Source organism: Sapajus apella, unplaced genomic scaffold (genome assembly GCF_009761245.1).
Source record: "Sapajus apella isolate SASKATOON/1434 unplaced genomic scaffold, GSC_monkey_1.0 scaffold34, whole genome shotgun sequence".
Classification (NCBI taxonomy): domain Eukaryota; kingdom Metazoa; phylum Chordata; class Mammalia; order Primates; family Cebidae; genus Sapajus; species Sapajus apella.
In genome coordinates this window covers 16,946,559-16,961,079 of record NW_022436974.1, presented here as the reverse complement: position 1 = coordinate 16,961,079, position 14,521 = coordinate 16,946,559, and the positions used below count along the sequence as shown (strand labels likewise).

At 36.6% G+C, this 14,521-nt stretch overlaps 1 protein-coding gene and 1 pseudogene across 19 annotated transcripts in view; one reads left to right on the top strand and one right to left on the bottom strand.

The window, feature by feature from the left end:
• Positions 1 to 14,521, bottom strand: part of DLG2 (discs large MAGUK scaffold protein 2) — a 2,183,817-nt gene that overhangs the window by 944,994 nt on the left and 1,224,302 nt on the right. The window lies entirely within an intron of this gene.
• Positions 6,558 to 7,007, top strand: LOC116563323 (annotated as a pseudogene).

Sequence of the window (14,521 nt, the reverse complement as noted above, 5' to 3'; positions counted from 1 at the left end):
AAGGACTTTACATACATCATTAAATTCAGTCCTTACAACAAAACCATGAAGGAGGTATCACTATTTTTAGGGATGAAAGCAATGAAGTACAGAGTCGTTAAATAACTTACTCAAAATTAAATAATAAGCAAAGGCCTGAGTTTGAAATCCTAGTGGAGTCCATGTTTTTAACCATTATGACACTGTATTTTCTTGTCACAGTGGATTTTGAATTAGTTATACCATGTCTACCTTCTGTTCATGGAATTAGGTGCTAGCTCTTTACTACTCCATGCAAGGCTTTCCCCAATCTAGTGCTACCCTTCCTCTCTAGATGCAACTCTTAGTAGCCTCCTCTATGCCCTATTCTCAACCTAGAATAAATACACTAAGCTTCCCTAAAATGCTCTTAACCCTTTGCTTTCTGTGTTTTCTTACCCTGGAATGCTGTCCTATCCTCTTCTGCCTATCAAAATCCATTTTCTTCTTTATATTCAGTTAATTTTCCATGTTTTCCTTGGAATATTCTCTGTTTTTAGATTGGAATAATGTATTCCCTCTTTAGTATATTCAAAACTGTTGGTTTGACTTGGAGACATAAATTGCTTGCCTGCCTCTTACATTCAGATGTAAACTCCTTGAAGCCAAATGTTCTCTCCTACCTGTCCTGGTATACTTAATGCTTTACACAATGCTTGGTAAACAAAACTCAAAGTTTTGTAAATATATGGAAAAAAAAAACAGAAAAGAGAAAGGGAGAGGGAGAAAAAAAGGGGAGAAATAGGGAGACAGAGATAGAGAGAGATTATATATTACTCAATTTGGTGGGCCCAGGTAAGGTCTCTGGTGCTTAATTAACTCAAAACTGCTCTTACTTTGAAATTAAAATGCATTCAAAGTTCCATACATGCTTTCAAAACACTCTTTGTATTCAATAATATCTTCTCAATATCTATCCTTATACCTGGGAGAAATTACATGGACTAATAGCATTTTATCTTCATAAACATTTATGAGCTGTAATATTAGGCAATCACACCAAGTGCTTACAGAAGTAAAATGTATTTATTCTGGACATCATTTAGAACATCCTGAACATACTGTCTCATATACAAAATAACCCTCAAAAGACCTTCCATTAAAAACACATTTGAGAGATGCCAGAAATAGAGTAACAATTTTATGATCATTACTCTATTTCTGGACAGACATACAGAAAGGAAGAAAGTCTTCCAAACTATACCATAAATTATCTCTTCAAAATATCCCTCTACAAGACCCCCATCCCCAAACTAGTGTGGATTTGTAGGGAAGGCTCTGTGCCCCCTTTCATGAGAGTACCATCTGAAGTGTGAGGTAATCCTATTCATTGCAATTTCAAGCCTGTGTCCTGAGCCTCCTGCCGACAAAAGGATACCTCATCTTGCTCCTAATTAAGAGCACAAAATTCTTCCCAAACTACCTTCATTATTACACACAGCGTGCTAGTTCTATCAGGCAATACCCTCACATTCTGGAAGAATCAGCGGCCTCTTTTTAAATCTGAGATAACCACACCAGAGTTAATTATGTCAATTAAAACCTTTTCCTACACTCAGCAGATGAAACCCATTTCACTAGAACAACACTGGGGCTACAGGAAAGAGAAGCCTTCGTTACAACGAAAGGTAATCACAGATGTTGTTTGCCTTAAAAGCAAACACAGGACATGGAATAAACGAAAGCATGAGAAAAGTCTTGTTCAACCAAAAAGAAAATGATCATGTAAACTTTCTTAGTAAAGTATATGGTTACTTTTTAAAAAACTGAAACAGTGAAACAAGTAAAACTCATCCAGGTTCTCCTTTGACCATAATAGAGCTGAAAGCACAGGGGACAGGCAAGACTGCAGGACCCGCACCCTATGTTAGAAACCAACCTGCTTAGATAATCAGCTCTGTGAAAAGGCAAGTCCCTTTCTTCTCCCAACCTGAATAAAAAAACAATGAAATCTGAGTTAGAATATTCCTAAGGCTATCGCTGCATTAACAGTCACTGGGAGCCACATAACACTTTTACTCAAGAAAACAGTTGGTTACTGTATTTCACCTAACACCCTCCAGCATCATCGAATGCCCAAAGCATGGAAATATTATTTCAGCAAAATTTCAGCAGGAAAAACTGTATCATGAGGGTGCTTCCAATCAATCAGACCTTTAATGAGATTTCATTCGCCACTAGTATTTCACTGACTGAGCTCAGTGACCAATGCTTATGTCCTGATATTCATCTGTAAAAACCTAATCCTCAATGCAGTGGTATTAGGAGGTGCAGCAGTCCTTAGGGTGGAGTCTCATGAATGCAATTGGTACTCTTATAAAAGAGTTCCCAGTACACTCCCTTCCCCTTCCACCTTGTGAGGTTATAGTGAGAAGACAGCTATCTACGAACCAGGAAGTGAGCTCTCACCACATATGGAATCTGCTTGCACCTTGATCTTGGGTTTTCTAGCTTCCAGAATTGTGAAGAAATAAATATTGCTGAAGCTACTCACTTTATGCTGGTTTGATCCCGCAGCCCAAACTGATTAAGACAGACTTTTATCATTTATTTATGTCAGCGGATCTCAAAACAGGGTCCCAGGGCAGCAGCAGTACATGTAAACTTAAGAATGCAAATTCTTTCCTGTTCCTGATCTTCTGAATCTGAAACTTGCAGGTAGAGTGCAGCAATGTGTATTTCATCAAGAACTCCAGGTGATTTCCATGTACGCTGAAGTTTGAGAATACTGTAACCATCTCCTGAAGCATCTCCTTGTCTGTACTCTTGCTCATCTCTAATACACTCTCCACATTCTGCTACCAGGTAAGTTTTCCAAAAATCTGAATCTGATCATGTCAACCTCTCTTTCACCTTAAAACCCATCAGTGACACTGTTATTCCATCCTCCATCAAATAATTCAAACTATTTAGATAAAAGACCAAACCTTTTACCATCTAGCCCCAGCTGACCTATTCAAAGTCACATCTTCCCATTCCCTTGTGTACCTGCTCTGCTCAGACTAAGATGAATCTCCTACTGCTTCATGAAAAAGCCATGCTCTTTGAGGAATCTGTGCTTGGCCCTTTTTTCTCTGCTCAGAATGACTCCCTCACCACATCTGCCTGTCAAACTTCTTCTTATGTTAAATATTCTTGAAGCATCACCCCCTCTCCGAGGCTTCTTGTGGCTCCACTCCTTTCTGTCCACTTCTCCTGTTATGCCTCCAAATTGTGTTGCATCTACAGCACCTCTGTAAGCACAACTTTGAAAAATACAAATGAATTGCCATGCTATATGGTCGTCCACTCAAACATCTCTCTCCCTCACTTGCCTGAACTCTTCAGAGTTGAGGAAGGTACTTTGGCAAATTATGTCTCTTTTATTTTCAGATACTTAAATGAGAATAGATTATGCATATGTCATTAATTCTAATTACTGTTTATTTTAGTGAATGAATAAATGAATTGAATCTGGAGCACTTACTGTATACAGCACTGTTATGCTCATGATTTACCTCTAGTATCCCTATTTTACAGATTAGGAAAAAACAATAACAACAAAACTGAGCCTCAGATAACTTAATTATGCTGTTTTAATAGCCTACTGCAGTTTGGGGCACACTGATGATGCTCTTTAAAATTTATTTGATTGTAAGGTATAGCAATGTTGTCAATCCTCGTTAAAAAAATGTTCTGACCGAATAAGCGTATGAAGTTGACCATAAAATCTCTCTCCTTAATGCATATTTAATTCTGGTTTAGATTTGCCAATCAACATTTATAAAGACAGTTGGAAACTCACTTTTTATCTTTATAATTAGTTACAAACATTCCATTTTTCCAGTTTTATTCTTGTTTGGCATAGCTAAATCATCACAACACTTATCGCAATCAAAGTTGTTTTAGTTTAGACCCTCAAATTAATAAATGCTAAGGAAGAGTTTAATTACCTGAAGCCTAAATCGCCATTATTAATTTACTAGTTATATTACAATACCTTGTAAAACATTTATGTTTCAGTAAATGGAGTACCTACTTTCCAATGACCACATGGCATAGCTAATTTACTACACAACTAAATATTTAATTACTAATCTTAGTAAAGCTAAAGGTACTTAGTTGGAATTAAATTGAATTACTTGCAACAAAATGCTTAACATCATGACTCCAGACCTATCCAAAGTCACTTCTCCTGCTTTCTTGTTATAAAATCTTATCAAAGTAATCATGGAAGTTGAAGGATTTATAAGTATTTCTGAAACATTCTCAGAATAACTGTAACAGGTAGATGGAACTATTGTAAATTTGCCTGCACATTTTATGGCAAGTTCAAATGGGGGAGGTCTGAAAATTTTTTCATTAATGTTAAATATTCAGATGGGCATATAATTTTCATTTGATATACTGAAAATTCTAGAAATGGATAGTGTCGATAGTTGTACAACATTGAAAATGTATTTAATGCCAATAATTCTACACTTAAACATTATTAAAATGGCAAATTTTATATTATGTTTATATTTTATCACAATAAGACTATATCCAGGTTTGATAACTAAATGGTATTTTGTCTCACTTAGCACTCTAAGATGTTTAATAGTTTGACTTAAATTCAATTGTGCCCATGTTATACCTGACACTTGTCTACTGTAACCGATGGGTTAAAAAATAAAATCCCAACCAACCTACATTATCTTTTTATTATCTAAGATGGATTACTTCACAGACTTGTGAAATATTTACTCAACCAATAATGGAAATGTATAAAATCCCCGAACACATCATATTCATATAACATATATTCATCACACTATGTTGCAATTGCTCATTTATGAGTACTGAATAGGCCGTGTTCAGCATCACATCCCAGTTTCCCAGCATACTGTGAGGCAACTCTTAAATGAATACATTTATGGATTGCTGAGATTATGTCTTCTAATTACTCAAAGTTACTGTCCAGTTTCTTTAAAAAAAAAAAAAAGCTCAGAAAGACATGATCTTTACTCAACCAGTGATTAAATTAAATAAATAATAAATAGGTGTGGCATGAAAACACAAATAGGCAATACACTTTAAAGTACATACAATGTTAATCATAAATGCAAAAGTAAGAGATCTTCTGCTGTTTGAATGTACTTGCCTCCATTAAATAGTTCGTAAATGCAGAGGAACACACTGAAGTAGCTATATAATTGAGCAACAAATAGTGATGCTGGACATTGATTTATTTCCAAAAGCAGAACTGGTGCTTTAGGAAGACAGAAGTTCATTACACTAATTAGAGACCATTGCCCTTTCTCCACAGAGGATGCTTTCTTGAGTAGACATCAAAGCAGACACTCTTGGATAGATGCTTTTCAAGTTAATGACTCAACAATCAAATGGCAGTAATCCTAGTATCTCTGGTAAGATCAACTGCTTAAATCAGAGTCACCTTCCAAAAGTACTGCTCAGTGACAGTGAAACTCGAGGTTGCTATATTAGGGCAGAAATGTGCTTGCCCATCCATGCTGATATTGTGGAGCATGTGATTACAAAGTTGTTCAAAATAGTCCCAGTACAGGTCAAAATCAGAGGCAGAGAATGAGATGAAAGAGTTGGCCAATTATGTGAGAGGTTCCAAAGAATTGTATGTACCCCGTAATAACTTTTTAAATGAATTGTCACATTATACTCGTTAAAAAAAAACTTAGGTAATACAGTTATTCAAAAATATTTACTCAATCCTCATAACAACTCTATGAGACAGGCACTATCATTCTCATTTTATAGGTGAGGAAACTAAAGCACACAAGGTTTAAGTAACTTGCTCAGAGTTCCACAGCTAGTAAATGGCAGTGCAGGGATTTGAAACAAGGAAACGTGGATCTAAAAACCATGTTCTTAAATACTCTATTTTTATTATTTTAATAGAAGCATTAAAAATAAGAACAGTTTCTTTAAGGCTTTTGCAGGGGTTGGGGGGGTGGTAGAAGGACACTATGGACATTCACATGTGCTTCTTAAGAATGTAATCAAACCAGGTGTATTTCATTCTAATTTTGGAGAACAGGGCTCAGCGAATGAACAATATACCAGGTGGTTTGCAATCAGGCATGATTACAGAGCTCAAGAATGTTAGGATTCAGCAAATAAGCAAAGAGGGAGGGTCTGGGCAAGGCGGAATAAATAAGAGGGAAAAACTGGCATATTGTTTATACTTTCAAGCAGTATAGAGTTTGCTAAGTGTTTGCCTTACTTGTGTATGTTTCTTTTTTTCCAATCTATACCTCATCTTCCCTAGGACGGGGACCATAGCTGGATCATTTCTGCATCCATGCATAACAGTAAGTCCCAGCACAGTATGTTAATAGGACTGTGCAAATAAGTATTTTTTAATACCAAGGGGCAAATGAGTATTTGTTTGTTAATTGACTTCAAGGGCTGCAGATAATTTATTTACTTGAATTTTATTAACCTGTGGTCAGTCAAGGGTCAAGCAGGAAAAATAGAGAAGACACGACTTTCAAACTGTTCAGGACAACTAGATACGTGATTTTAAGAGAGTACAAGGACCCGACAGAATGGCTCCTACAAAGAAGGGTGGCGAGAATAAAAAGGGCTGTTCTGCTATCAAGGAGGTGGTGACCCGAGAATACACCATCAACATTCACAAGTGCATCCATGGAGTGGGCTTCAAGAAGCGTGCCCCTCGGGCACTCAAAGAGATTCGGAAATTTGCCATGAAGGAGATGGGAACTCCAGATGTGCTTATGGATACCAGGCTCAACAAAGCTGTCTGGGCCAAAGGAATAAGGAATGTCTCCTATCAAAGGAATAAAGAATGTCTCGTACCAAATCCATGTGCGGTCGTCCAGAAAATGTAATGAGGATGAAGATTCACCAAATAAGCTCTATACTTTGGTTACCTATGTACCTGTTACCACTTTCAAAAATCTACAGACAGTCAATGTGGATAAGAACTAATCGCTGATCATCAAATACATCAAATAAACTTATAAAATTGCAAAAAAGAAAGAAAGAAAGAAAGTGGAGCACAAAAAGCATTATTTAATCTGAATTGTTTTAGAATTTGTTTTCTAACAGGCATAGTGTAACTGACAACTGCTAATAAGCATTATTCATCATACTATATTTTATCCTGCTTTCTTCAAAAACACTCACTGAAGAAATGACTGATACTAAAAGAAATTCTTACTTGCATATCATAAAAGCCATTTTCATAAAGCCTTTGCAAATTCTACACATATATAAAGAAAAAACTCAACTTTAATAAAATAATGGATCATATTTGAATTAAACATGATATTCAAAATATTACACTTGGGGGGTTAACAGAATGCTAAATGTTGAAAGAAGGAGAGGCAAGATCATGTTACAACATCCCCTATCCTTCATAAATTAAATCTGAGAATATTAAAAATCATCATAACAATGAAAAGGATTACTTATGGAAAGAAAACAGAAAAGAGAAAGTGATTAGTGAAGATATTTCCCTCTGAAGATCTCAAAACTGTGCATCCTAGAGCAGAGGTAATAAAAATGGCTATTTCTAAGAAATAGATCCAAAGTGGCTCCATTCCGTTCACAGCAGGAACATTCAAAGTAGCAATTAATGCAACCACTGGTGTGGAATTGTTTTCCAAATGCCATCCTGTTGGGTGACTTTTTTTTTTAAATGGAAGCAGGGCACTGAAGTCAAATAAAGTCACATCAGTTAAACACTAAAAATATCATCAAAGATTATCAATACCACCATTCAAATATGTGAATATAACCACAATACTTTTGGTTAAATGAAAGAGGATCTTAGCAGCTATTGTTTACCAAAGACTATTAAGGGTCGTAGTGCTTGAAACTCCTTGATATTTGATCATGAGAAATAAATGTAGGGGCACACATCTTAGTGGTGCATAGAGCCAATAAGATTGAAGATTGGAATTGTGAATATCTAGGCTCAAATCCCCAAAACTTGGCCATCAATATTGGGGGATATTGGATAAAAAAATCATCCCAAACCTCATATTCCCCAGGGACTCAGCATACTCATTTGAAAGGTATGGGAAGTTCTCATAGAATGTGGACTCAGGTCCCGATAGCCTGGGTTGAAATCCTGGCTTTAAAACATGCTAACCGTGCATCTTTGGACATATTAATTGACCTTTTTTTTTGCCTCATCTGTAAAAATGTGGATAAAATACTACTTTGCATAAAAAGCCATTATGAAGATTGGTAAGTTTAGAACATGTAAAATCATAGAGTAGTGACTGGCCCATACTAAAGACATAATAAATGTTCATTAATGTTATTATTATTATCTATGAAAGGAAGGTCCTTTTCAGTTTTGAACTTCAATGTTACATTACATGGGACTTTTCTCTCTTTTTCCCAGGACTTCAAATAAAGCAACAAGGCCAGCTAATGCATTTATCTGCTAGAAGATAAGCAATTTGAGTCGTTCAGCACATAATACTTCCTTTCAAATAAGAAGTGATATGTCTTAATTGGCATTCACAAAACAGGGAATTCCTTTCTTAATAGTTGGATGGTATATTTTGAAAGACAGAAGTGTAGAAAAGGCTGGCAGCAGGGGGACAGTATTATATCAGGAGGATCTAGAAAATTATTTAAAAGGAAAGAAAAACCTAGAACTCTCTCAGAGTCATCATATTAACAATTCTCACTTGTTAAAAAAAGATGTTCTTCTTAGTCATCTTCTGCCTCTAGCCAGAAACAGAGATATAATGACACACCTCCTCATTTTATAAAACCAGGGTGACAAAGCAAGTCCATTCTGAAGCCTAAGGGGATAGTAGAGTAAGAGGCATCATTGTTGAAGAGGTATCTTGCATTTTTTTCTAGAACTAGGTAGAATATTGAAATGAATGGTAGGAAGGAAGAAAGGAAAAAGGGAAAGAAGAAAGGAAAGAAGAGAGAGAGGGAGGGAAGGAGGAAAGAAAGGAGGTAGGAAAGAAAAAGTTTTTATAATATATAGATTGTTCACATGCAGTTTTAATTAAATCAAAAACCCATGAAAAAGTGGTTATCACCATTTTTTAATACATAAGAGCACTAATAATCAAGGAGATGCAGTCATTTGTTCAAGGTCACCTAACCAGTCTTAAAGCCAGATCTAGAGTCTTTCACTGCCTTACTGTTCTTGGGTGGTGTGCCAATAAGAGGAATCACCAAATGGGTAAAAGACAGACTTCAATGAAGATGACAAAAAACCTATACAAGAATCTTGGAGGAAAAAAAATGAAAGGAAAGTCAGTCCTATGCCAGGATGATGTCCAAATAGGAAAGGAACAAGAAAAAGGCTTATTTTTCTCATTATCCTTAAATTTTCCCAAGCACTGTCCCTCCTCCAGCTCCCTTAACCTCAATATGCTTTTACCTTTTCTACAACAAGTAAGTCTTCACCTTTCCCGTGCTAGAGAATCACCAAAATTTCTGTCAAATCACATAGCTCTGCACTGCTAACAAGCACAGAAATACCACGGACCTCAACACCTCTAACAGTGCTCGTTTTGTCATATCTTGCTGCAAACCCTGGTGAAAAGTTACCAGCCCTTCTCATAGTAGAAACTTTGGGAAAATGTGGCACATATACACCATGGAATATTATGCAGCCATCAAAAACGAAGAGTTTGTGTCCTTTGTAGGAACATGGATGAACCTGGAAAGCACCATTCTCAGCAAACTAACACAAGAGTAGAAGATCAAACACCGCATGTTCTCACTCATAGGTGGGTGTTGAACAATGAGAACACATGGACACAGGGAGGGGAGCATCACACACTGGGGTCTGTTGGAGGGAGATGGGGAGGATCAGTGGGGGGTGCAGAGTTGGGCAGAGATAGCATGGGGAGAAATGCCAGATATAGGTGATGGGGAGGAAGGCAGCAAATCACACTGCCACGTGTGTACCTATGCAACAATCTTGCATGTTCTTCACATGTACCCCAAAACCTAAAATGCAATAAAATAAATTAAAAAAAAAAAAAAAGAAACTTTCTCCAAGACTAACTTGTGACAAACAGTGGAGGGTATAGTAGGGAATATCAACCAATTCTGCCTTTAAATCAGGTGATCTAAAATAACAAGTAGGTATGGAAGAGAAATATAAGTATTTTGTGAGCTAAATGTATTTTTTGTTTTATCAAGTTTGTTGAGTAAATAGTTTGGATTCATTTCTCCTACTCTGTAGCTTAGACGACTATAAAGACAGCCAAAGTAATTTTCCAAAAGCATTTCATTCATTCCCCTTAACCTCTACTTCTCCTTTTTTAAAAAATATATTACCACTTTAAATAATCTTTCCTAACTCCTTCAAAAGATTGAGTGGTTTAAACCCTGCTGAAGCCATGTGTTTAATACTTTGAATAAAAAAGAACGCTATTTCTACCTGGTGATAGGCTGGCCTTGGGCACTAGAAAACCACTCCTCATTAGAAAGCATCATATATATCTACAGTAGTGGGAGGTGGTGTGGCTTGGGCTGCCATAAAAAAAATACTAGATGTTACGTGGCTTAAACAAAAGGAATTTATTTTCTCACAGTTCTGGAGACTGGGAAGTCTAAGATCAAGGCTCTATCAGGGTATAGTTTCCAGTGAGCTCTCTCTCCCTGGCTTGCAGATAGCCGCCTTTTCTCCTTCTCCTCACACAGTGGAGACAAAGATGAAGAAATCTGTCTTTTCCTCTTCTTACAATGCCACCAAGCCTATCAGATTAAGACTCTACCTTTATGGCTTCATTTATCTTTATTTACCTCCCAGAAGTCCTATCTCCAAATATAGTCACAATGGGGACTAGAGTTTCAATATAAGAATCTGGGGAAGTCACAATTCAGTCTGTAGCAGGTAGGATGGAGCTTCTCTAAATAACTGGAATTTTAAGAGAGAGAGGTCAAGCAATACACAATTCATCCTCAACTATAAGCTTGTAATGATGTGGCATACGGGGTAAGGCAGTTGGAAAATTTTAGATTGACGTCACTGTTGCTGGCTGAAGAGGACTCTGATTTTATGCTAGTTACTGTTTGTTTTATTTCAGTATTAGTGGCATGAAAGGTGAGAAAGAAAGAGAACCAAAGCCTCAAACCCAGTGCTATAAAATGCCTCATAATTCCTCTTTCTTCAGAGAAAAATACAATTAAAAAAGAAGAGCCCCCGAGCAGTTTTCATCATGCTCCCACTTTGAAAGTGGGTAGAATCTCCACTATAGTCTTCTTACTAATGGTCAAGGAAGTTCAAGGCCTTTTGTATATAGTCATTTGGCATAAATGTTCTGTTTTTCCTAGTGCTGGGCATTTTACTAGGTGCTGGGAATACAAAGACAAATGAGTACAAATCCTTTCCTTTAAGGATTCTGCAGTCTTATAGAAAATCAGAATTGGAATCAAAGAATGTTTGAGTTGGAAGGACTCCACTTGCAGATGAACTCAGGCCCAGGAAAGTTAGGACACTTAGTCAAGGTGGCACAGGTTGTGGGGTAGAGTCAGTTAATACGCAGCCCCACTAACCTCCAATCCAGTCTTAATTCAAATACTGCATACAGCTAAGAGTGTCCCATTCAAGTGAATTATCCAACCAGAATTCACTTAGGACCTTCTAGATGCTAGATGTTCAGACCAAATAGGACAGAATTTATAATGATTTAATAAAGATTTAATAAGATATTTGAAGAAATAAGACTGCCTCAAATATAAGCAAATACTACAAGGCATTATTTAAAGTGAAATACCTTCTCTAATTGCCTCATTCCTACAATACATGTGCAAATAAGACATGTAGATTAACTGATTATCAAATTGATCTTTACAGTGATAATCATGCTTAAGCTAATCTTGCTGGATGGGAAAACGTATCCTTTCATCTTCATTACCCAGTGTAATATCACTCAACAACATCAGGTAGAGGAATATTACTCTAAAGTTATATTAAGAAAAAGATGCAAATAAAGTTTTGTACTCTAGACTGAAGCAAGGCTATCTGGATATCTGGTTTCTGAAGGATCACAACAGAGAAGTCAGGTCTCGTTTCCAGCCTATCTCTTCTCCACATCAGAGGTCCATCCAACTCAAGGTGAGTTTAAAGAAGAGCATAAGATATGAGTGGGGCTAGGGTCACAGGCTTTAGATTCCGTAAACCTGTTCCTGAATGCTGGCTCCACCGCTTATGACCTTTGGCAAATCCCGTAAAATCTTATACCTTCGTCCATCTACTAAATGCAGCTAATAATAAGAGTACCTCAGAAGGTTGTAGTAAGGACGAAATGAGATGGTACATGCAAAGTGCATATAATAACACTCAAGTAAACTGCTTAATACTCATTAGTACAACTAATCACAATTTTACAATGGTTTTGTGACCAACTATGTTGCTCTCCGGCCTACTCTCCCCTTCCTTCACTTTGGCCATTTCTCTGATTCTGTCTACTCTCCCTGACCTCATGAAAGTTGTGCTTTGTGCTCTGCCAGGGTGGGCAGCAGTTCTGGGACCTCAGAACAGGTGCTACTGTCCATTTTGCTGCTTGATCCACCTTCCAGGTGACAGAGGAGAACTGCAGGGCTGCATTCAGCATGGGCAAACACCTGTCCTCTCTGTCAAAGCAGCTAGGCAGACACTGGCGCTGAGTCATGCTGCTGCTCACAACTGAGGAGCTCTGAGAGACTCACAAGCCTCTATAAAGGGATCTGAGAGGACAATCTGTTCAGCCTTCTCTCCAGGTCAGACCAGTCTTCGATCTACTATGAGGCAAAAATAGACATAAAATGATCACTGAGGACTGATGAATCTTCAATATCAGGACACTTCTTATGCCTAAGATAAATTTCAGTTTTTGCATTTAAATTCATTTTTTTAAATTTATTTTTTATGGGGAAAATAAATTTAGTATATAACTCATTGTAAACATACATGCTTTTATATATATAGTATGATATGTATTTTATATATATACATATACACACTATATATATATATATATATATAGTATATGGAAACATACAGAGGCAGAGTATTATTTACCAGTAAGGAGCCTGAGCTCCAGAATCATATGGAGTGTCTAATCATAGACACCTACTAGTGATAGGTTTTCTCTCTAAAAACTAATAGGAATAATCTCACTGGGTCTTTGTAGTCACAGTTCTCAGCTCATGGAACAAATTAAATAAGTATTAACTATTGTTGTTTAGACATATAAATATACAGCAAGGAGCCTGGAAGGCCTCTTAAGCTTTCTGCAATCTAAATAGTTCGTGTGATGATGTCTTTTAATCCATTTCATAATGTTCATTTTCATTTTTTCCTTTATCATTTACCTTCCTAAATTCAGAATGGGACACATAATACTTGTTGAGTCTGACTGGCACAAGTCAAAATATATGATATGCCTCAGGGTTATGTATAATACTTCTCTATGCAAACTATTACTAATATTGCCAAAGAAATAAAATAAAAGTAATTTGATAGCAAATATATTTTACACATTTTATTTATATTAACTCATTTTATCTCCAAAGTAATTTCATTCATTCTGCACCATTATGTCATACATTATTAAAGAATGAACTCTTTTTTATATTTTAACACCTGTGAAATCAAGATGCATCTTGCAATTCATGCTGTGTTATGGTTTCATTAGCAATCTTTTTTTTTTTTTTTTTTTTTTTTTTTTTAGTAATAGACAAAGTAATGGTGCAACTCAAAATTGATGACAATCTCAAATCCATTAAATAGCATATGAAAGACAACTATGTGCCAGGCATTCTTTTAGACTCTAGAAATATGTTGAATGAGATTGAGAAATCGTTCATTTCAAATCTACTGAGGATTACAGAAAAACGAAGATAATTACAACAAATGCACACGTTGCTGCGGGAGCTGAAGACAGATCCATCCTGGGCTTATAGAGGCCAGGACAAGTTTCCTAGTGATGGTGATGTCACCTAAGTCTAGAGTGGAATTAGTGACAGGTACAGCCAGGCTGTGATTAGCTAGTTAGCCAAACAGATTAAGCAAAATCCTGGAAGCTAGAGAGCATGGGCCATTTAGGGATTTGAACATAGTTTAGAATCCTGGATTTAAAGTGCTCCTAGAAGAGGGGCAAGTTGTGATGATAGAGAGGAAAGCAGAGGCCATATCATGATGGGCTTTGTAGATTATATTAAGGGTTTGAACACTAACCTGAGGACACTGGACATCTACTGAAGCATACATTTTACTTCTATTTGATCGATGAGAAAACTGAGGCCAGAGAAGGCAAATGACTGACTTCAGGCTGGATAGCAAAGAGCAAGGCTAATGTAATTCCCTCCCTCTAAGTCCTTACCCAAAGCCTGACATCACCTTACCATCACCAGGACATAATTCTCTTTCCTTGGTCATATTGCCAGCAAATGCATTACTAGTTTATCCTTCATTTTAGTTTATGTTGAATTAATGTGTTTGGTTTAGACAAGGGGGAGAGTAGAACTAGTGTGCTGGTTTTTTTTTTTTTTTTTTTTTTTTTTTTTT